The following is a 22,429-nucleotide window of genomic DNA, read 5'->3' as shown; positions in this document are numbered from 1 at the left end:
TTCTCTATATTTTTGTAGAATAATAGATTACCTCTGGTTTTATAACAGTAGTAATGGTCAGGCCTATGTTCCACACCTCCCTATAGCTGAGATGGATAAAAGCTCTGTGGCAAAGTAGATTTGAAACCTGTGAATCCTGTCTCAAGTCAGTATTCTAAGGATACCGGCTGTTGTGAAGTGTGTTTATAGCTGTAGTTCCCTTTTCGATTAGAAAGCTGTTTGGAAGGTCTGGTATTCTTGGCCTGATTTCTGGCAATTTCCAGGATTAATTTGACAAGTCTGATGGTTTATTTCAGCTGTGTTTAAAGTTGCAGGGTGAATTTTGGTTTTGAAAATCTTCGTTCAGAACACTTTTTCCAAATTAACTTTTTTAAAGGTAGATGTAAAAATAGTTACAATACATTTGGGGCAAAATCAAAATTTCCTGTGAAACAGAGTTTCTGAGCTCTGTGTGGCTTCAGCCGAATGACCTCTATATCCTATAAAGATGAAGAGTTCACAAAACAGCAAAGCAAATCAAGGTATGAACTGGCTGAAACAGTAGCCAAATTTTACTTTTTCTGTATATCTTCACCTGAAAATACTTGATCGTCATAAAAAGGAATAAGTATTTCACACACTGCATAGTAAAACATACAGTGATAAAAAAAACTTCACACCACGGTTCCTTAGAGTTGCAAATTATTGTAAGTACTCTGAGATACGCTTCATCAGAGATGCCCAAACTGAAGCAGTGCACCACTATTTCCCGTTCTGAAGGATAACTGTGACACATATGCTTTGTAAATCAATGATGGAAAATGGGCTTACAAATTATAATAGGCAGTAACAGGGATTGGTGATCACTCCTAAGGAAAGATGCAACGCTCTTTGGAACAGATGGTGATTAATGCGTAGCAGGCTTACCGCAGGATGCCGGAAAATGCATCTAAATGCCTCCTTTAACTTTAGAGCACTTTTTCTTTTAAATTTGTCCCAAGACATGAGGAAATAGAAAAATAATAATTGTTAAGTTGGAGTCATTTGTTATTTATTTTAAGTTATCAAATATGCATGGTATTCTGACATTGGAGAAGAAATCACATGGAAATATTGCATGAATTACTGCATTCTGCTTGACTAATCCCCTAAAAGAAGCAAAACCAAAATTTTCATTGGCACACATTGTGTCACATTTAAAGAAGATGAGAAGCTTCATATGAAAAAATCAAACCTTGTTTTTTTATTAAAGCAAGCCATGTTGCCTGCTTACTTTTTGTAATTTCTTTTGCCTAAAATTATTCAAATATGTTAAAATATATATCCTGAGAGCTAATTACAGATGCATGTGTGGCTAACTATTTTTGTTTTTCCTCTTTCGTGTTGAGAAATGAGCTTACTCATGTTAAGTTGATGTTCAATCTATAAACTGCATGACAAGTGTTGTATGAAAATCTGAAATAATTATGTTTATATTGTACTAGGGTCAGCCCAAAAGTCCATCTAGCCCAGAATACTCTCCTTGCCAATGGCCAAAAGGAGCTTTGTAGGGGAAGAGTTTGCAAGCAAGACAGGAATATAGTGTTGTTTCCTTTGATTCAGGCAATATATGACTTGTGAATGGAATTTATAAATGTGTCTTTGTGTTTAGAGGTTTCTTCTATTATTTAGTCTAATTGCTTCTCAAATTCCATTTATAGACTTTCTGTTCAGAGAATCCTGTGCCAGTCAGTCAGTGGCATCATTTAATTATTCACTGTATAGAAAATTTTCCGTGTGTAAAGACTTCTGCCTGAGAAATTAATTTGATCTCTTGCAATTTTTTTTGTAATAGAAGAAATTTTGAGCAGTCATTCCATGTTTACCTTCCACGTGCCATTCATAATTTCATAGCCCTTAATCATACCTCTCTTAGCTGTCATCTTTCCAAGTTTCAGCACCTATTTAATCTCCAGTTCTGTGGTAGTTGCCTCATCATCTGTGTTGAATGTTCCAAAATTGTCTAGATCTATTATGTTATTTTCAAGGTTACAGTTACAATGTTTATAAATTGCACAATTTTGTTACACAAGCTGTCCCTTTTCTAATTCAGCCTGGATTCAAAATCAGCATAATATTGATTTATTGGGGGTTTTTTCCATAAGTGCAAAAGGTTGGTTGTCAAAGAGCTTTTGAAAGCTTACCACCAGGAACAAGAAACAATCTACAGCACTAGTTGAACTGTTGAATTTTAAGCCACACGCTCTGGCTATGACCCCACCAGAGTAATTTCTTGGAGGGTCAATCCTGTAGACTGAATTTATTAAATAAGAGTCCCTAAAACTTATGTGAAATGAAATACTACAAAGAGGAGAAACAAAGCTTCAAAAAATAGAAATGTATTACATTTAACTTACATATAGTCTGAGCCTACTTTATCATTTACACTCCTTGATCTGTAATGATCCTTCCATTGATGTTTCCTTTCAGAATACACAAAGGTGGGTATTTATAAACTCCTACAGATCTGGTTAGACACCAAAACCACTGAAGATAATTATTAACCATTACTAAACGTAAAGTGATACAGAAAGCTTAGATGGGAGTTTTAAAATCAGTCACTCAGCATTCACTTAACAGTGCTCTGATACCATTAGTAAAATCCATTTGTTGCAAAAAGAATAGAGCTAGATTAATATTAAATGCTTTTAAAATCTCTCTCCTTTTGCATGTTTTACACTCTTAGCATTTCTTTGGGAATTTTCAGCATGTGACAACAGAACAGAATAGAATAGAACTATTATAATAGAGATATTAATAGATTTTCCAACTATTTCAGTTGGAATGGACCTACAGGGATCATCTAGTCCCACTGTCTGACCAATTCAGGCTTGACCAAAAGTTAAAGCATGTTCTTAAGGGTATTGTCCAAGTGCCTCTGAAACACTGACAGGCTTGGGGCATCTACGACCTCTCTCAGAAGCCTGTTCCAGTGTTTGACCACCCTCTCAGTAAAGAAATGCTTCCTAACACTCAGTCTAAACGTCCCCTGGTGCAGCTTTGAACCATCCCCACATGTCCTCTCACTGGATTCCAGGGAGAAGAGAGCAGCACCTCCCTCTCCACGTCCCCTCCTCAGGAAGCCGTGAAGAGCAGTGAGGTTGCCCCTCAGCCTCCTTTTCTCCAAACTAGACAAACCCAAAGTTCTCAGCTGCTCCTCATATGACATTCCTTCCAGCCCTCTCAGTAAAGAAATGTTTCTTAATGTCTAGTCTGAACCTCCCCTGATGCAGCTTTGAACCATTCCCATGCATCCAGTCACTGGATAGCTGGGAGAAGGGATCAGCACCTCCTCACCATTTCCCCACCTCAGGAAAGCCTCCTTTTCTGCAAACTAGACAAACCCAGAGTCCTCAGCTGCTTCTCACAGGACATGCCTTCCAGCCCTCTCATCAGCTTTGTTGCCCTCCTCTAGGCACATTCAAGTCCCTTCACACCCTTCTTAAACTGGGCGCCCAGAACTGCACACAGCACCCGAGGTGAGGCTGCACCAACGCTGAACACAGCGGGATAACGTCCCCTCTGGACCCGCCGGTTGTCTGTGTTTGATGCGCCCCGGGATGCGGTTTGCCCTCTTGGCCGCCCAGGCACCCTGCTGGCTCCTGTCCAGGCTGCTGCCGACCCGCAGCCCCAGATCCCTTTCAGCAGGGCTGCCCCCCAGCCGCTGCTCTCCCAGGCTGTGCTCCCACTCCAGGACGTGGAGAGGGAGATGCTGCTCTCTTCCCCCTGGTATCCAGTGTACTTGTGCCGGCGTTCCTCCATCCCAGGTGCAGAATCTGGCATTTGCCCCTGTTACATTTCATGCCATTGATGAAATTGATGCCCAATGCTCCAATCTCTATCTAGGTGCCTCCTGTCCCTCAAAAGAGTCAACAGCAAAGTTTATTTGTCATGCTAAGATGTCCCAGATGTTGTTCTCTTTTCAGAGTCTGCCTCTTACACTGGCTCCAGGGCAGCTGCTTAGGGAAGAATCAATGAGAGAAGGCATACCTTCTGTTTGGGCATCCTCTGTCTAAGTATTTCCTGAGTCAGAAGCTGCAGAGCTTCACTGCTGCTCCTTGGATTCCGTGCATTTTGCCACTTTTCTTTTGAAACGCTTAAAATATTGACTGCTACAAGACTTTGCAGCAAGAAATACCTCAGTGAACAGTGTTACACTGAAAAAATACTTTCTGTCAAGACTATCAAATCTGTTGATGGGTGATTTCAGTGGTGCCCTCTAGTATTTAAATTGAAATAAATATTTAATAACTATTTTCTTAAGCCAGGTAATAGCCCTACAGGAGGCATGCCATACTGGACCTGTTGGTCACCAATGCAAGTGAGTTAATTGGTGACATCAAGACTGGAGGCCGCTTGGGCTGCAGTGATCGTGCACTGGTGGAATTCGCAGTCCTGAGGGTTATGAGGCAGGTGAAGAGTAAAGTCAGGACCCTGAATTTTAGGAAAGCAAACTTCCAGCTGTTCAGGGCTTCAGTTCAATAGGACCCCCTGGGAAACTGCTCTCAGGGAGAAGGGAGCAGAACAGAGCTGGCAGATCTTTAAGGACACTTTCTATAGATTGCAAGAGCTCTTGATCCCCAGGTGTAAGAAATCAGGAAAGGAAGGCAAGAGACCAGCATGGCTGAGTTGAGACCTGCTGGTCACACTAAAGGGCAAGAAGGAAACACACAGGCAGTGGAAGCAGGGACAGGTATCCTGGGAAGAGTACAGGGACGCTGCCCGGTTGTGTAGGGATGGGGTCAGGAGGGCCAAGGCGGCAGCTGGAGCTGAACTTGGCAAGGGCTGCAAAGAATAAACAGAAGGGCTTCTACAGGTATGTCAGCCAGAAAAGGAAGGTCAAAGAAAGTGTAACCCCCTTGATGGGGAAGACTGGCAGACTGGTAACAATGGACAAGGAGCAGGCTGAGGTACTCAAGAACTTCTTTGCCCCAATCTTCACCGTCATGTCTCTTCCCACACCTCTTGAGTGGATGGACTTCAAGACAGGGACTGGAGGAGCAAAGTCCCTCCCACGGTAAGAGATGATCAGGTTCGTTACCACCTGAGGAACCTGAACATACCCAAGCCTAAGTGACCTGACGAGATGCATCCCAGAGTCCTGAGGAAATTGGCTGATGTAGTTGTTAAGCCACTCTCCATGATATTTGAAAAGTCCTAGCAGTCAGGTGAAGTCTCTGGAGATGGGAAAAGGGGAAACATTCCACCTATTTTTTAAAAGAGGTCTGAAGGAGAACCCTGGGAATGAACAACCTGTCAGCCTCACCTCTGTGCCTGGGAAGATCATGGAACAGATCCTCCTGGAAGCTATACTAAGGCACATGGAGGACAGGGAGGTGACTCGAGACAGCCAGCATGGCTTCACCAAGGGCAAGTCCTTCCTGACCAACCTAGTGGCCATCTATGATGGAGTGACCACATCAGTGGACAAGGGAAGAGCTACTGATGTTGTCTATTTGGACTTCTCTAAGGTTTTTGACAAGGTCTCCCACAACATCATTCTCTTTAAATTGGAGAGCTATGGATTTGATAGGTGGACTGTTCAGTGGATGAGGACTTGGCTGGATTCATGCATCCAGAGGGTAGTGGTCAACAGCTAAATGTCCGGACAGAGATTATGAGTGGTGTCCCTCAGCAGTCTGTACTGGGAGCAGCACTCTTTAATATTTTCATCAGTGACATTCACAGTGGGATCGAGTGCACCCTCAGCAAGTTTGCAGACAACAAGCTGGGCGGTGCGGTTGACACATCTGAGGGATGGGATGGATGACATCCAGAGGGACCTGGACAAGCTTGAGGAATGGGCCTCTGTGAACCTCATGAGGTTCCACAAAGCCAAGTGCAGGGTACTGTGCCTGGGTTGCAGCAATGCCCAGTATCAGTACAGGCTGGGATGCTCCATCTCTGGAAACATTCCAGGTCAGGTTGGATGGGGCTCTGAGCAACCTGCTCTAGTCGAAGATGTCCCTGCTGATTGCAGGATGGTTGGACTAGGTGACCTTTAAAGGTCCCTTTGAACCTGATAGCCTTCTATGATGGAGTGACTAGCTGGGAAGATGAAAGGAGAGCAGAGGATGTGGTTTACCTTGACTTCAGTAAGGCTTTTGATGCTGTGTCCCATAACATCCTCATAGTGAAGCTCAGGAAGTACGGGTTGGATGAGTGAACTGCGAGATGGATTGAGAACTGGCTAAGCAACAGAGCTCAACGGGTTGTGGTCAACAGTGTAGAGTCTGGTTGGAGGCCTGTAATGTGTGTTCCCCAGGGATCAGCACTGGGTCCGATTTTGTTCAGTATCTTCATCAATGACATAGATGAAGGGTTGGAATGTACCCTCAGCAAGTTTGATGTTGATACAAAGCTGGGAGGAGTGGCTGATGCACCAGAGGGCTGTGCTGCCATTTCACAGAATCACAGAATCACAGAATCACTAGGTTGGAAAGGACCTTCAAGATCATCAAGTCCAACCATTAATCCAGCACCACCATGTTCCCTAAACCATGTCCTGAAGCGCCACATCCACACGTTTTTTGAACACTTCCAGAGACGGCGACTCCACCACCTCCCTGGGCAGCCTGTTCCAATGCCTGACCACTCTCTCAGTGAAGAAATTTTTCCTAATATCCAATCTAAACCTCCCCTGGCACAACTTGAGGCAATTTCCTCTTGTCCTATCACTAGTTACTTGGGAGAAGAGGCCAACACCCTCGTCGCCAAAACCCCCTTTCAGGTAGTTGTAGAGAGCAATAAGGTCTCCCCTCAGCCTCCTCTTCTTCAGACTAAACAGCCCCAGTTCCCTCAGCCGCTCCTCATAAGACTTGTGCTCAAGACCACTCACCAGCTTCGTTGCCCTTCTCTGGACACGCTCCAGCACCTCAACATCCCTCTTGTAGAGAGGGGCCCAAAACTGAACACAGGATTCAAGGTGCGGCCTCACCAGTGCCGAGTACAGGGACACAATCACTTCCCTACTCCTGCTGGCCACACTATTGCTGATACAGGCCAGGACGCTGTTGGCCTTCTTGGCCACCTGGGCACACTGCTGGCTCATGTTCAGCCGGCTGTCAACCAGCACCTCCAGGTCCCTTTCTGCCGGGCTGCTCTCTAGCCACTCCTCCCCAAGCCTGCAGCGTTGCATGGGATTGTTGTGGCCAAAGTGCAGGACCCGGCACTTGGCCTTATTAAACCTCATACAGTTGACCTCTGCCCATCGATCCAGCCTGTCCAGATCCCTCTGCAGAGCCCTCCTACCCTCCAGCAGATCAACACTCCCACCCAACTTGGTGTCATCTGCAAACTTATTGAGGGAGCACTCGATTCCCTCATCCAGATCATCAATAAAGATATTGAACAAGACCGACCCCAGAACTGAGCCCTGGGGAACACCACTTGTGACCAGCTGCCAGCCGGATTTAACGCCATTCACCACAACTCTCTTGGCTCGGCCAGCCAGCCAGTTCCTCACCCAGTGAAGAGTAAACCTGTCTAAGCCACGAGCCGCCAGTTTCTCCAGGAGAATGCTGTGGGAGACGCTGTCAAAGGCTTTACTAAAGTCCAGGTAGACAAAGTCTACAGCCTTTCCCTCATCCACTAGGCGGGTCACCTGGTCATAGAAGGAGATCAGGTTGGTCAAGCAGGACCTGCCTTTCATGAACCCATGCTGGCTGGGCCTGATCCCTTGGTTGTCCTGCACATGCCCTGTGAGCACTCTCAAGACCAACCGCTCCATAATCTTCCTCGGTACAGAGGTCAGGCTGACAGGCCTGTAGTTCCTAGGATCCTCCTTCCGGCCTTTCTTGTAGATGGGCATCACATTGGCAAGCCTCCAGTCTTCTGGGACCTCCCTTGTTAAGCAGCACTGCTGATAAATGATGGAGAGTGGCTTGGCAAGCTCTTCCACCAGCTCTCTCAGTACTCTCGGGTGGATCCCATCAGGCCCCATAGACTTGTGCGTGTCCAGGTGGTTTAGCATGTCCTTGACTGCTTCCTCCTGTATTATGAGGAGTATATTGTGCTCTCCATCCCCATCTTCCAGCTCAGGGAGCTGAATACCCTGTGGATACCTGGACTGGCTATTAAAGACTGAGGCAAAGAAGGCATTAAGTACCCCAGCCTTGTCCTCATCCTCGGAGACAATGTTCCCTGCCATATCCAGTAGGGGATGGAGATTCTCCTTGCCTCTCTTTTTGTTGTTAATAAATTTGTAAAAACATTTTTTATTATCCTTTACAACTGTTGCCAGACTGAGCTCTAGCTGGGCTTTTGCCTTTCTAATTTTGTCCCTGCTTGACCTAACGAGATCCTTGTACTCTTCATGAGTTGCCTGCCCCTTCTTCCAGAGGTGATAAACTCTCCTCTTTTCCCTGAGTCCCAGCAAAATCTCCCTGTTCAGCCAGGCCGGTTGCCTTCCCCGCCAGCTCTTCTTACAGCACATGGGGACCGCCTGCTCCTGCGCCTTTAAGATTTCCTTCTTGAAGACTGTCCAGCCTTCCTGGACCCCTTTGTCCTTCAAGACTGTCTCCCAAGGGACTCTCTCAACCAGTGACGTGAACAGGCCAAAGTCTGCCCTCCGGAAGTCCATGATAGCAGTTTTGCTGACCCCTGTCCTTACTTTGCTCACAACTGAGAATTCTATCATGTCGTGGTCGCTAAGCCCAAGACGGCCTCTGACCACCACATCTCTCACCAGTCCTTCTCTGCTTGTAAACAGCAGGTCCAGTAAGGCACCTCCCCTGGTGGGCTCACTCACGAGCTGCGTCAGGAAGTTATCCTCCACACACTCCAGGAACCTCCTAGACTGTTTCCTCTCTGCTGTGTTATACTTCCAGCAGATGTCCGGTAGGTTGAAGTCGCCCACAAGAACAAGGGCCAGCGAATGCGAGACCTCTGCCAGTCACTTATAGAATGTCTCATCAATTTAAGGGGATCTGGACAGACTGGAGAGTTGGGCGGAGGGGAACCTCATGAAATTTAACAAGGACAAGTGTAGAGTTCTGCACCTGGGGAGGAACAACCCCATGCACCAGTACAGGTTAGGGGATGACCTGCTGGGAAAACAGCTCCATGGAGAAGGACCCTGGAGTCCTGGTAGACAATAAGTTATGCATGGGACAGCAATGTGCCCTGGTGGCCAAGAGGGCCAATGGCATCCTGGGGTGCATTAAGAAGAGTGTGACCAGCAGGTCAGGAGAGGTTCTCCTTCCCCTCTACTCTATGCTGGTGAGGCCTCATCTGGAGTATTGTGTCCAGTTCTGGGCTCCCCAGTTCAAGAGAGACAGGGAACTTTTGGAGAGAGTCCAATGGAGGGCTACGAGGATGATTAAGGGACTGGAACATCTCTCATAGGGGGAAAGGCTGAGAGACCTGGTGCTGTTTAGTCTGGAGAAGAGAAGGCTGAGAGGGGACCATAAATGTGGACCATAAAAGTGTCTATAAATGTCTGAAGGGTGGCTGTCAGGAGGACGGAGCCCATCTCTTTTCAGTAGTGCCCAGTGATAGGATGAGGGGCAATGAATGGGCATGAACTGGAGCACAGGAAGTTCCACCTGAACATGAGGAAAAACTTTACTGTGAGGGTGATGGAGCACTGGAATAGGCTGCCCAGAGAGTTTGTGGAGTTTCCTTCTCTGGAGACCTTCAAAACCCAACTGGACGTGTTCCTGTGCAACCTGCCCTAGGTGATCCTGCCTTGGCAGGGGGGTTGGACCAGTTGATCTTCAGAGGTCCCTTCCAACCCCTACCATTCTGTCATTCTGTGAAAGGAAATGTAAACAGTATTCAGGATTCATTAACAAAATAGATTTACAAAGAGGCATAAGCATTTATGTTTTCTTTATTCCTTTCCTAATAATTCTGAGCATGGTGTAATTTACTGATTCCCACTGAATTAACATTTTCAGAAGACTATCCACATTGACTAAGATTCTATTCCCCAAGTGTGAAAAGCTCAATTAAGCCCATCTGTGTACATACACTTAGTGACTTTTTTCCTGCTAACCTTTTCCTATGTTGTGGTTGTCCTTTCATCACCCAAACGTGTATTTTTCCAGTTCCTTTGCAGCCAGCTTTACTCTTGCCTATTGTAAATAACAATGTTGCTCACTTTGTTGCTTCACTATGCAAGGCTTTTTCCAAATCATTGACAAATAAATTGAACACCTGGGATTCCAGTGCTGAGCTTGTTGGGACTTTCTAGGTAGCTCCTCTCCAAGTATTCCTGACTTTCCTCTTGTATCCTGTAAACAATTACTAATTTAGAAGCACAGGAACTGCTGTTTTATAGACAGAAGAAGAGTTTTTGTCCCCAAAATTTTACCATTTTCCCCATATCCATAATTAATTGTTATCTGTACAAAATTAGAAAAAGGCAAACAGTTTCATTCAATAATAATGGAATTAGAGTACTGAGAGAGTTGGCGAAGGAGCTTGCCAAGCCACTCTCCATCATTTATCAGCAGTCCTGGTTAACAGGGGAGGTCCCAGAAGACTGGAGGCTTGCCAATGTGACGTCCATCTACAAGAAAGGCCGGAAGGAGGATCCTGGGAACTACAGGCCTGTCAGCCTGACCTCTGTACCGAGGAAGATTATGGAGCGGTTGGTCTTGAGAGTGCTCACAGGGCATGTGCAGGACAACCAAGGGATCAGGCCCAGCCAGCACGAGTTCATGAAAGGCAGGTCCTGCTTGACCAACCTGATCTCCTTCTATGACCAGGTGACCTGCCTAGTGGATGAGGGAAAGGCTGTGGATGTTGTCTACCTGGACTTTAGTAAAGCCTTTGACAGCGTCTCCCACAGCATTCTCCTGGAGAAACTGGCGGCTCGTGGCTTAGACAGGTTTACTCTTCACTGGGTGAGGAACTGGCTGGATGGCCGAGCCCACATTGTAGTGAACGGCGTTAAATCCGGCTGGCGGCTGGTCACAAGCGGTGTTCCCCAGGGCTCGGTTCTGGAGCCAGTCTTGTTCAATATCTTTATAGATGATCTGGATGAGGGGATCGAGTGCTCCCTCAGTAAGTTTGCAGATGACACCAAGTTGGGTGGGAGTGTTGATCTGCTGGAGGGTAGGAAGGCTCTGCAGAGGGATCTGGACAGGCTGGATCAATGGGCTGAGGTCAACTGTATGAGGTTTAATAAGGCCAAGTGCCGGGTTCTGCACTTGGGTCACAACAACCCCATGCAATGCTACAGGCCTGGGGAAGAGTGGCTGGAGAGCTGCCCGGTGGAAAGGGACCTGGGGATGCTGGTTGACAGCTGGCTGAATATGAGCCGGCAGTGTGCCCAGGTGGCCAAGAAGGCCAACAGCGTCCTGGCCTGTATCAGGAATAGTGTGGCCAGCAGGAGTAGGGAAGTGATTGTGTCCCTGTACTCGGCACTGGTGAGGCCGCACCTTGAATACTGTGTTCAGTTTTGGGCTCTCTCTACAAGAAGGATGTTGAGGTGCTGGAGCGTGTCCAGAGAAGGGCAACGAAGCTGGTGAGTGGTCTTGAGCACAAGTCTTATGAGTGGCTGAGGGAACTGGGGTTGTTTAGTCTGGAGAAGAGGAGGCTGAGGGGAGACCTCATCGCTCTCTACAACTACCTGAAAGGGAGTTGTGGCGATGAGGGTGTTGGTCTCTTCTCCCAAGTAACCAGCGATAGGACAAGAGGAAATGGCCTCAGGTTGCGCCAGGGGAGGTTTAGATTGGATATTAGGAAAAATTTTTTCACTGAGAGAGTGGTCAGGCATTGGAACAGGCTGCCCAGGGAGGTGGTGGATTCACCATCTCTGGAAGTGTTCAAAAAACGTGTGAATGTGGTGCTTCAGGACATGGTTTAGGGAACATGGTGGTGCTGGATTAATGGTTGGACTTGATGATCTTGAAGGTCCTTTCCAACCCTAGTGATTCTGTGATTCTGTGATAAAAAAAGGATGACTGGGTGGGTGACAAAGACTGGAGAATACTATAGTTGGTACAATGTGTCAGTATGAGAAAAAAGTAGAGCAGGCTAAAATATGATCCTGCAGTTCGTTCTTGGGCAAATGTCACACAGGTTTTAGTGGATCTGTGTGCATTTTGACCCTGGAAAGCTCAGGAAAACCAAAACCAAAAACTGGTCAGAAGGCTGGAAGGAAAAATAATGTGACACAGCATTCCAACGTGTTTATGAAGAGACCACACACACACCCCCCTTGCCATGGGTATGGCTCATTCCTCTGCCAATAAAGCACGCAGTGGAAATTTCCACTGCAAGTCACAGCACATTTCCACCCTTTAACCCTACACATACTGAAGTTTTGCAATTCTTTATGGTAGTTGAAATGTATAACGTTTACTTTACTAAAGATAAATAGTCTGCTTTTTTTTTTAATCTAATCTGATGTAATCTAATCTAATCTTTCTTGTTTAATCCCAAAAATGCTTTTTTACAGTTATAGTGAGAAATATGTAGATATAATTATTTGAATGAAAAGCAGCCATCTTACCAAAATATTTTTTAAAATTGAAACAATTTTATATAGGTCATAATTTTTATTGATAAAATTCGTAGTTTTCTGTATGGGAAATAGGGGTATTTTTTTGTTTTAATATTTAATAGTTGTTAATATGTAATCAATTGTTTGTTTTATTCACAGCAAATCTCCATTCTAAGTATGCCGATTAGCAGGATGCTTTGTGAACAGAAGCCATCTCCATTGCTGCATTTGAGGGGCAGAGCTTTTTAAGCCTGAGCAGCTCAGTACTGCCACCTAAATGCATGCCTATAAGCTGAAATGTGCATTTGTGAAGCACTGAATACGACCATTTTCGTACCCTGAGAAGGATTATTATCTAAGGCAGATGGGATTAAAAGAGCATAGCCGATGGGCACAGAAGAAGTAAGGAGAAACAACCAGGAAGAGAAAAGAGCAGAAAGCATTTCTAGGAAAATGGTTTTTAAGGCAAGATTTTGAGAATAGAAGAACTAAAATGAGAATGCTAAGGAAAACAAGGGTGTCCTGGCGTTGCTAAGAAGGAAGACAAGTTGATATAAGGTTTGGAGGTATGAGGCAAGGGAAAAGGAAAGAGTACTGTTTTTTGAGATACAACGGGCAGATGATGAAACTTCCCATGATTCCTTCACCTTTGTTGTTTCTTTTTCCCCGCTCTTTTGCTAAGAAAACTCGTGGGCCAGCTAAGGTCACCATCTCCCCATTCTGGAAAGTTTCATGTGATGGTCTTGACCGTGTCTGTACTGGGACTTGTCCCGCTGCCCCCCTCTGCCGTGCTGCACGACCACAAAGCATGGCGCGGGGAGAGGAGAAGGTGCCACGGGCGCTACGGCAGGGCCCTGCGGTTCACAGGCAAGAGTCGTTTTCCCCAGGACCCCTTGATAGCAGGATTAATTTAGTTCAGACCTGAGGTATGAAGGCTTAACACAGATTTGTAAGCTGCATGCTCCTCGGACATGATGAATTTATTTTCCTTTTATCTGAACACTAGTGGTAGCATTCCATCTCTGCTCAGTGTTACGCATTCAGTGCTTCGTATTTGATAACTGCAGTTTTGCTGAAAATATGATCTCAATTTTGATTGACCTTTGTAAGCCTTCTACACTTCAGCTTTTCTGGGTTTGTGCAGACTGGGAGACTTATATTTCTTGTCTCACATAGGTAAGCCGTTCATTGTTGCTTCTACTCCTTTAGCATCCCTTTTTCTTACCATTCTCAGTTGTATATGTTTAGAGAGAAAGCCTCAGTTACACTGTGCATTAAAATGCTATCTCTGAAAGCCATGTTCCTGTCCCTCCATTTGACCATGGTCTTCCCATCTTCGCTAGCTTTCCATCTTCCACCTCATTACATTCAAGCTTCTTGTCCTTCGTAACTTCTTACAATCCATCTTTTTTTTTTCCTAGCATGTTTCCCTGTTTCTCCATGTCAGGAACAACTTTCAGGAACAAGGAACTATGCGATCCTTGTATTTGCCTCTCAAATCTTGCATCCAAAAAAATCCTTTTTGGGGATACTGAGGATAAGGGGGCTATCTGTGTATTGTTGTTACTATCAGGTTGCAATCGAGTTGCAAGTCTGTGCTGCTATTTGCAGCTTTTTTTATTAGCTGTCAGATGGCATAACACCAAAATTGTGATCCAAGGCTGTGGCTGGGATCTGACTCATGCTGATCAGCTTTCCAATGCCCAGCAATTGAAAGGATGATTTTCACCGGATGGTTCATTTTATAGGTTGTAAGATGAGAAAGTGCCCATTGTGGTAGTGTAGTTTGATACAGAACTTCATGACTGGCTGTCTTAAATTACATACTGTTTGGGTATATCCCTTTTATTAAGTGACCCCATTATGTACCAATGACCCATCTGTATCATGGCTTAGCACTCCTTCAAACTGTGCCATCTACAGGTTTTAGCAATGCTAATTTTACCTTTTTTTCAGATAACTGATGATAGCAGTAAACATTCCTTAGGGAGAGAAATTATCTTATTCGTATTAAGCATCACATTGTTCGAATCACCCAGCTCTTAACCTTTGCAATACTCCTAGTTTTGCGTTAGCCAAAACACTGCACAGAGTCAGTTGTCAGACAGAAGTATAAGGAAGAGTGCTCCAATCTTGGACTCTCAGCAAAAAAATGGTCAGTTGGGCTGTCAAGCTCTATTTTCATCATGTTTCTACAGGTGGGTCATGTTTTTAAAAACCTTTTAAAAATTCTATATTAATCAAGCTGTATCAGTGATTGATTTTGTTAGAATCAAGCTCAAGTTGATTAATATGTAACTATCTGGACTGCTCACCTTTTAAATACATGTTCAACATTAGCTTGTTTACAGTATTCTGGAACTTTTCCAGTGTTCCAACAGTTACTGAAAATCAACAGTTATGGTTCAGATAACTGAACTCTCTAGCTTTTTAAAACTTTTAAATGCAAATTACATTGACACGCTGACTTTAAAATGTTGGGTTTGGTGTTTTTTTCCTAGAATTTGTATAATGTCTTTGCTTAGTTTTTGCATGGAAATTGTATAATTATCTTTCTGGAATATTGAAATCTTATGCTTTTTTCTTCTGCAGAAACAGACCAGAAATAATAACTGTATACTGTCTTTTACTAACATTCTACTGTATCTGTGTGGCCATGGTCTATATTCAATACACTTTAGATACCTATTCACTGTTCCTAATGTATGTAAAATCAAAAAAAAAAAAAAGGTATGTAAATCAGTTTCCAGATTTTAGTTTATTTTTCTTGCTGATAGTTTCCTGCTTCTTCCATTTCTGTCTATATTTTTGTATATAGATACAGATGTACCTACAGATCCTTTCTGCTGTCACATTTATCCAAAAATGTCTTTGCTTTTCAAAATTTTCTTGATATCCCTAAAATGTTTTTTACTGCCACTGGAGAATTTTCTCCCAGGCAGATGATTCACTGATTTTTAACAACATAAAATTAGCCTTTTTAAAACACTGCTATATGTATGAACATGTACCCATGTATTAATAGCTTCATTTCTCTTCTGTTTGCCTGTTCTGTTTTGCAGATGAAAATCTGCTCAAATTAGAGTTCCTTGCCCCTTAACTACTGCTACTTTCTTTCAATGTCCAGATCTTTATCTGTGCACTGTCTTTAGAGTTACAAAATTGTTAATGATAATTATTGTTATTAATAATTATTGTTATCAATAATTATTGTTATCACTGCTTCATTAGTGGTACTTAGAAATTCATGATACTTAGAAATTTATGACACCAAGCAGAAAGAAGGACACCAAGCTGAGTGGTGTGGTTGGCACGCCTCAGGGACAGGATGCCATCCAGAGGGACCTGGGCAAGCTCAAGGAACGGGCCCATGTGAACCATGACGTTCCACAAGGCCAAGTGCAGGGTCCTACACCTGGGTCAGGGCAGCCCCTGGCATCAGTACAGGCTGGAGGATAAAGGGATGGAGAGCAGCCCTGCCCAGAAGGACCTGGGCATGAGCCGGCAATGTGCGCTCGCAGTCCAGAAGGCCAACTGTACCCTGGGCTGCATCCAAAGCAGCGTGGCCAGCAGGGCAAGGGAGGGAATTCTGCCCCTCTACTCTGCTCTTGAGAGACCCCACCTGGAGTCCTGTGTCCAGCTCTGGAGCCCTCAGCACAGCAAAGACATGGACCTGTTGGAGCGGGTCCAGAGGAGGCCACAACAATGATCAGAGGGATGGAACAGCTCTGCTGTGAGGACAGGCTGAGAGAGTTGGGGTTGTTCAGCCTGGAGAAGAGAAGGCTCTGGGGAGACCTTACTGCAGCCTGCCAGGACTTAAATGAGGCTTAGGAGAAAGGTGGGGAAAGACTTTTTAGCAAGGCCTGTAGCTATAGGACAAAGGGTAATGGTTTTAAACTAAAAGAGGGTAGATTCAGACTAGGTTTAAGGAAGAAATTTTTCACAATGAGGGTGGTGAAGCCCTGGCCCAGGTTGCCCAGAGAGGTGGGAGATGCCCCACCTCTGGAAACATTCCAGGTCAGGTTGGACGGTGCTCTGAGCAACCTGATCTAGTTGAAGATGTCCCTGCTCATTGTGGGGATGTTGTACTAGGTGACCTTTAAATGTCACTTCCAACCCAAACCATTCTATGATTTTATGCTTCTATGCTTCTATGATTGTATAAGTCTATGATTCTATGACTCTATGACTCTATGAAATTAAAAATTTGGAAAAATAAACACAGATACATTCTGTTCACACTAGGGTGGATAGACTCCATTACCTGCATTTAGACTTCGTGACATTATTCGTACATTTCTCAGATTGAAGTCACATGTAATACTACAGCTTTCTAACCTACACGTTATGGACTGTTTCTTACAGTGATGATCATCATGTTCACTAGCGTGATATGTATTATGCCCCAAACAGTATATTACTTTGATTATCATTTAGTACATTGATTTGTAAGCATTCAAGAATTACTTTTCTAACTTCTCAGTGACTTGGAAACAATGCCATTTTTGTCAAAGACTGAGACTCTCCTTCCATTTTTTGCCCAACTCAATTCTTCCTAAATAGTTGAGACTGAGTGTGAAGTGGAAAGTTACAGGTATGCCTGAGAGTAAACCTTCCAAATTACAGGCTGAGGTCAGGCAAACTGTGAGCAGTATCCTAACAGTTATTTCAAATGAGAGCAAACAAAGCTTCAGACCTTGTAAAATATTTAAAGCTGTGTGAAACTCAGCAGTTTTTGTTGGCAAGAGTTCTGACTTTGTTCTGGCTGCAGTTTGCATAAGGTTTGCATACACTGAGAATTCAAACAAAAATGTAAGAGGAAACTCAGCTAAAAGCATTGTGTTTTTGAGAGAAACCTTGAGCAAATATTCTTGATTACTTCCACTAAAAATCCAATTTTGGCATAAAAATTATTTACAACTTGGTCCAGGTTTGTCAGACAGCTTGGAGTTGCGTTTTCGTTGTCACAGATGTAAGACCAAAATTCAAGTTGTAAGGAAAACAGATGAGTCCTATTGAATTGTATTAATTTAGAAAATTTGACAGCTCTGAAAATATTGTTGCCTTTTCCTTTGAAAACTAGGACTCCCCGAACACCCTCATGGTACCAATGTGGAGATTCTTCAGTCCCATATCAGCTCTTAATTTGATATGTAGGAAACAGAATCACAGTGTTAAATATCTCTAAGAGTGAATTCATCTGGCTGTGAAAAAGAACAGAGAAGGGAATACCAGCTCCCTTTAACTCCTCAGTACAACAGCTTTACGCTGGTGAAGAGGTTAAGCTGAAGTATGTGTCTTTAGATTTCTGTTTAAAGAGTTTAATTTATTAGAGTAAATGTGGTGCATATAATATCACAATGAATTCAGCAATCTTTGAGACAGTAGAATCTGTCATCTCAAGCCGATCCATGTACAACAGAGGGAATGCAAAGATGTAATTTGTACATGAGGTAAAAAATATGGCAGTATTCAAAGCGAAAAAAAATTAATTGAAGTTTTTTGTCAGCTCTTGGAGCAGTATAAGGCTCTTTGTCATGTGCTTTCTTGCATTCTTAAATACAAATTGACATCTGCCGGGGATGAAACAATGTGGAAATCTGGAGGCATATGTTGTATACAGCTTCCTTCTGTGCATACTAAAACACATTATTATGAGTCAGGCTTCTTTGGGTTCAGGAAACCAGACCCTTAAAAAAGCTATGTGTTTCAGAATGTCAGAATAATGATTATCACCTTCATAAACAGGTGTAGGAACAATACAGAACACCTACCCTGCCTGCTGCAGTTGATGTCACAGTCAAAATTGCCACTGACTTCAGTGCGAGCATAATACATTTCTTTAAACTAAAAAGTAAGTATATTATCTTGGCATCTTTAGGCACAACTTGTACACTGCTCAGACTTTTTATAACATGTTCCCCTCCATTCAGTTGGAGCAATTAATCCTCAGATACAAAATCTAACTGCTTATGTGTCTGAATGTTCTCTTCTTTCCTTTACGCCAGTAGAAGGAAACTTTTAAAGGGATTTAAGTGGCAGTTATGGAGTGGTTGTGGTGCCTTTTTTTCAGGTTGGAGGCCTCTGGATGCTGGAGGGGGGAACACCAATCTCTTTTCCGTTTTGCAATTAAGTTATTGTTAAGGATTATTAGAAAAGCTCCAATGTGGTGATACAGTAGCAAAATGTCCCTTGCAGTGTACCAGATAAATTGTTCATTATTAAAAAAAGTTTTCATGCAAATTAGTAAAATGTCCATAAATCAGAGATTAAAACAGTGTTCTTCTTATGAACAACTGAAGAAAAACTGAATGGGAAAGCCAGGATGTTTTTCATAGAAGAGCCTTCTCCTTCTTAATATCACATAAAAGATTTATGACATCATGTTTCAGAGAAGCCCAGAAATACTTTGTCTTTTCTAGAAACTGTTAACAATAAAACAAACCCATTTCTGTCATTGAACAGTTACAAATCCAGTCAGCTCCTCACTTCACTCATAATTTTCCTGCCCAGTTTACATTGTCTAGCTGATCTGGACTTTGTCTGTAAATTTTAAAAGATATATGTGGAAGTTAGAATAACACCTGATTAAAAGAATATTGTGAAAACCTATCTTTCTGTAAACAAAGAAGTTTACAGTTGTCTAGCAGCTTGTTATTTGATTTTTAAAAACATTTTCAGATTTTAAGGGACAAAATTGTGGTCAGATGAACAAGGAAAATCAGATGGAGTAAATTATTGTAATTAGAAAGGCTGTTCAGAATCCTGTAAGAATTATGAGAGAGTCTAATTTTTTTTAAGGCTTTAAGTAATTTATAAAGGTAATGTTCTATATCTGGCCTCGAACTTTACAATTTTTAATTATTTTTAAAACAAAATTTCTAATTAGGAATGGATGTCGCTGTATTTAAATACATATGTTAAAATTCTACATAATTCGTTACATCACATTGGTGTGTTTATATTGATAGATTTAGTCTCTTAGTGAGACAAGAGACAGCAAAAGTGACAGAAGCATAAGAGTAATTTACAAATAGACATCATGGTGTTCAATAAAATAAAAACTTCCTTCTTACAAGGGAATTTTAAAAGGTCCATCTTCTCAACGTGTCGATTAAAACAAAATACAAGTAGGATTAGTAATTACATGCCATTTTAGAAAGATAGTGAACGAAAAGCTATTTAAAAAGTTTTAAGTCATCAGGAAAAAACTTGAAAAACGTAAGCATCCTAAAACTGTTGTAATATTTACAGCATTTTCAGGTGAAAAGTCTGTAAAATGGCACAATATTCAGTGTGCCAAATTTCAGGAGGTATGACTTATCTGGAGGCACTCAGTTAGCAGGTGTATACTTAAAAACTGTGACTCTGATGCAGGCTTGGCTTCATTCCTTATTCTTGGTGCTTCTTACTTTACATTCATTAGAAATTGTCCTTATAGGTATCAAGTCATGGTCATCTTGTGAATATTGGCCGTATATTATCTGCTTTTCTCCTTTCTGAGCTCTAAAAGACAAAGGCAGAAAAAAATTTTTTTTTACAAAGCCATGTTGAGATTTCTGTGTTTATAATAATTGCTGTAGAAAGGATCTCCCTTCCCTTCTCCATAAACGTGCAGCTGATCTTCGTGACATTCTTGTTTCTGGCATCATCTCCCAATCAGATCTGTTGCCCACCTTGTTGTGTGCTCAGTTGTACCCTCTCTCTGCAGCTGTCCGTGGTTCAGGAGTTGTTCTAGCAACCTCGATTGCATGCGGAAGTCTTTTATTTCCCCTGCTGTAACTCTCTTGTTCGCTGCTCAGTGACCTCGGACCTCCTGTGGTCAGGGGCTCTGGGCTACATTGCCCTTGTCCTCTCTTTGCTTAACTATCTACATTGCGATGGCTGCCCAAGTGCTCTTCACTTTCTTTTCTCCTTTCCACTCCTTCCATCTACCAGAAACCACTCTTTCCTCCACCTAGAGTATTCAAGTGCCTTTTCTCCTCTTTTCCTGATGCCAGTAGATGGTTTGTTTTCCATAGCACCTTAGGTAATTTAAGCTGGTTTTTAAACTCAAAGTCATCCTTCTGCTCATTTGCGTATGTGGGTGAGTATCGGGGGTATTGATCCTAGCAGTTAAGCTGAGTATTCTTCATGCAGGATTAGGAAGGAAGCAGCTGACTGTCATCTAAACAGGGATCAAACTGTTGAAATGTTATTTCAGTCTGAGTGGGACTTTTAGTCAAATACTTAAAAACAAGTAACTATAGAGCTGTTATTTTAAATCGTGTAGACAAAGAAAATTACTTCACAACTTTGTTGAAGCCAATAGTATGTTTTGAAATTTGTGCCAAGGACAAAGGTACAAAACGAAAACTGAACATACTTATTTCTGACAGCTGGCAGTGTTTGTCATGAGCTGAAGCTGAAACTTCTGGCATGAGTGTATTGGAAGTGGAGAAACCTATTTAAGGATTTAAAGACTGAAGATTATCTGCCCCTCTAGATGTCTTTTATAACTACTTTACAAGGAAACAATTCACCACCAATTAAAGCCTAGGCAGTTAAACTTTTTTCACATGTGCTGAAGTTTATTAATATATAGTAGTACTTTTGATAACTGATTTCCTTTGTGGTATAACTTGCACCTTTTGACCTTGAAATATTAGACATAAAACGTACTCCAAAGAGAGTCAAGAAAACACAAGCAAGTTGTTTAAAACATGCATGAAACACAGCAAAGAGTTGAACTGAATCTCTCAAAACTGTTGTAGACTCTAAAGCTAATATATTTGAAGCTATGAAGATGTATTACATGCATATGTTTAGCTTACATTATACATAAAGGGAAGCAGGAATCAGAACTCATATTGTCCCAGAAATATCATCTAGTCTGGAAGAAAGCCCTTATGATGGGAATCAAATAGGGCCAGACACTCTCAGGCAGGTTTTAACCCATTACTTGTGATTTTAAGAACTAGTACTGCTCTACTAGACTGAACCATGTGCAGCATGCTCGTGGTGCAAACACTCACTTCAAGAGCAAATACTTCACAGTGGCAGTCTGAATATTCATGTGATTTCTTAAAATGCCATTTAAAATTGATCTAATTAAAGAACAGACAGGAAATAGCCATGCTAACTAATACTACTTCATTTTTTAATTTTAAATATCAAATACAACAGGCTGTAGAAGATAAAAATAAATGACCACATTGTGGTATTAGATTTTTAGCAAGTAAATTTTTGGAAAATATTTTCTTAAATTTTCTATGTGAATGTAAATTTACATCTATGTGATGACATAAATTTTCCTCTATTTTGGATTCTTCCCTGTTTAAGCGGATGTAACGATTCTTGCTTCTTTGTATCCTTTACTTTCAGATCCCCTCATGAAAGAACGTAAGTGAATTAAAGCAATGGAATAAAAAACCTTAGAAAAGTGTTGAATTAAAATCACAATCCTGAACAATGAAAGTAGAAAAAATGCACTTAACAGTTACACATAAAGAACACATTTAGAAAATAAGTATGCACATGTATTATTACCTTTGAACTTTCTACATATGTGAATTTAGCAGCGTATTATAATGAACAAGAAGCTCAGTTTTTAGTTGGATAAATGGATGTGACTTTACTAATTTCCAGGGGAATTCTCCTAGCAACATACAGCATATGTGAGGTATGAAAACTTAAAAATTTAGCTGGATCAAAAAAACCTGCAAACCTTTACTGTCTGTCCAGCACATTGTAGCAGAAAATAAGAAGTACTCCAATGAAACTTTGATTTGAAATTCTCGACTGATATTGGGGATTTGACAGAAGGAAATTAGATTTCTCTCCAGTCACTCAGGATCTCATGGTTTGTCATTTCATGAAGCTTTTTAATCAGTTAGAGATGTTAACTTTTTTTTCCTTATGTCAACATTATTTATATTGCTGTTAGCAATAAACCCTGTTACAACTTAGTCACAAATG

Source organism: Phaethon aethereus (genome assembly GCF_964289735.1).
Source record: "Phaethon aethereus genome assembly, chromosome: Z".
In the NCBI taxonomy this organism is placed as follows: domain Eukaryota; kingdom Metazoa; phylum Chordata; class Aves; order Phaethontiformes; family Phaethontidae; genus Phaethon; species Phaethon aethereus.
This window is presented reverse-complemented; position numbering follows the sequence as displayed.